We start from the raw sequence: 2472 nt of genomic DNA on the forward strand, positions 1-2472 counted from the left end.
GGCGTACCCTTTACTAGCATATTTTGAGAAAAATCCTAAGCCTTCCTACCTGTGTTTTCAGGCCTGGATCAAGATAGCGGAGGGGACTAACAGTCCGGCTCCGCTACCCGAAGACCAAGAATTCCCATTGTTGACGAAAATGCTTTTTCCGGCACCTTATGAGGTGCCGGAGAAGACGGCCAAGAAAGCGGCCAAAGGGGCCAAGAAGGGCCTGCGCCGAAAAGGCGCTCCAGACATGATGTCCGAAGACGAGACTTCCTCTTTGTCCACCGCCGACGATGATGAAGAGGAAGAAGAAATTGATTCCCCACTTGAAGTGGGGAGGAAGAAGAGGGCGGCCTCCACAAATCCGGAGGTAGGAGCGCCTAAAAGGGTTAGAGGTTCCCACGTGGATAACTCCGTGTGGGATGTGGACAACAGTCCGTAGCGACCTCACTGGACTAAGCCTCAGGCCGCCTCATAAGTACCGGGATCCGAAAACATCTAGCTTTCCCGGTTTGTAATATTGATGAACCTTGTTATTGCAGTCCAGCGCGCGATGGCTCCCTGCGATCTTCGTCCGAGGGATCGCTAGACTCAAAGGGGTGATGACGAGGTGGTATCGCCAAAGGTCATCTCCGACCAGGGGGCTGCCGGAGATCGTCGGGGCGGTGCCCCAGGATGATTCCTCAATTGCCGGACGCATGGGGGGAACAGCCTCTGCGAGGACCGATGACGGGGGCCGGGTTCCCTTCGGACCTGAGCCGGGTACCATTCCGGAGACCTATGTGGCTCCGGAGTCCAGCGATCGGCATGCTTCGAGAGGAGGGAGTGTGCCTATTCTGCCGGTGACCTCTATCCAATTAGAGGCACCGGATAGCCTGCTGGAGGTGCTACGAGGTGCCTCTATTGTGGATGCACACCACACCCTTATGGGCACGGTAATAGAGAAGGTCCATTTCGTGAAAAGCGGACTGACCGAAGCCTGCACTAGCCTTCTATCAGGCTTTGAGGTAAGTAATGCGTTTGTAGGAAGAATATCACAGTATAGACAGTAGCCCCTGATGCTTTGTTTGGTGTTCGGAAAGAAGAAGCCGAACAGAGGATCGAAGAGAAAAAATCGTAGGAGTCTAACATAAGTTGTCTTTGTGAATGAGCAGGTGTCGCTGGAGGCTGCCACCGCTCATGCTGCCGAGGTCTCCGGACTAAAGCGGAAACTGGAGCGGGCCGAGGAAGAGCTCGGCCTCGTAAAGAAGCAGCTAGAGGATAGCCAAGGTATGTGCTGATCTGCTAGTACCTTTTAAGAAAAAAAATGAAAAGTCCATCCAGACTGAGTTGTCGTGGACTTGGTTAGGGGCCAAGACCGAGGTGGCAGCCCTTAAGAAGGCGTTGGCCGAGGCCGAGGACAAAGCGGCCAAGGAGCGTGCCGTGAGTGAGAAGCACAAGGCCCAGGTCGGCGAGGCGCAGCAATAGCTCCAGGACGCGATCAAGAGATTTGAGTCCTTGGAGCATGATTGTAAGGCGCAAGAGTCCGAACTGGCGACGGCCCGCCGGAGCGCACAGGATGCACGAGCCGAAGCCCAGAACGCCCTCCAGGAAATTCAAGCGGCCAAGGAGATTACGGCGGGTAATTTTTTGACCATGCAAAGCAAGTATGTAAAAGAAACGTTCCATTTACTTATCCGAATTTGGGTTTTCCAGGGGCGTTTGCGGATCTGCCGCACAGTATATCAGATGCTGTCGAGTATTACAGAGCCGAACAAGGGATGTCTACGGAGAAGCTATTCTGGTCCCAGTATCTTGGACCTGAACATCCGTTGCCCTTCATCGACTAGCTGAAGCAGTTGGTCGACCTGCACAAAGCCATGAAGGAGTTGATAGTCCGGCTGTGGCCTGCCGAGCCTGTACCTAGCAGCTATTTCGGACTTGTCAAGCGGCTTGTAAATGCCTGTCTGCGGCTCGAAACCGTGAAGCGGTCGGTCTGTATTGAAGGTGCACGTATGGCCTTTGCCCGCATCAAGACGCATTGGGCAAAGCTGGATGCCAAGAAGCTGATGACCGAGGGGCCACCGGAGGGCAAAGAGCATCGTCGACCCGAGCTTTATTTTGATGGCGTCCTGGAGGGGTCCCGCCTTGTGGCGGAACAATGTTCGAAGGATATCATTTTCCCATGAGAACATTTGTATTATATTGTCCTGTAATGTGGAGTAGTGATGTTATGTAATGTAATGCTGATGATTTACATTTTACCTCCTGTGCGGCCGTTTATGAAATCTGAGAGTTGACCAGTCGTCGGCTTTGGCCCCCACGTAGATAGTACGGGGGTGTTCAGGATAAATCTAAACACTCTTTACTCCACATTCTGGTCCTTAAAGGAGGTGTTTAGCGCAACGAATAAGGCAATCAGACTATGCGACCTTTACCACCCTCACTTAGCCATAGGAGTTTGACAATTTAAAAAAAGTTGGCGAAGCCCCTGGTATTCGGAAGGCC

This window comes from Triticum urartu, chromosome 5, assembly GCF_003073215.2.
Source record: "Triticum urartu cultivar G1812 chromosome 5, Tu2.1, whole genome shotgun sequence".
NCBI lineage: Eukaryota > Viridiplantae > Streptophyta > Magnoliopsida > Poales > Poaceae > Triticum > Triticum urartu.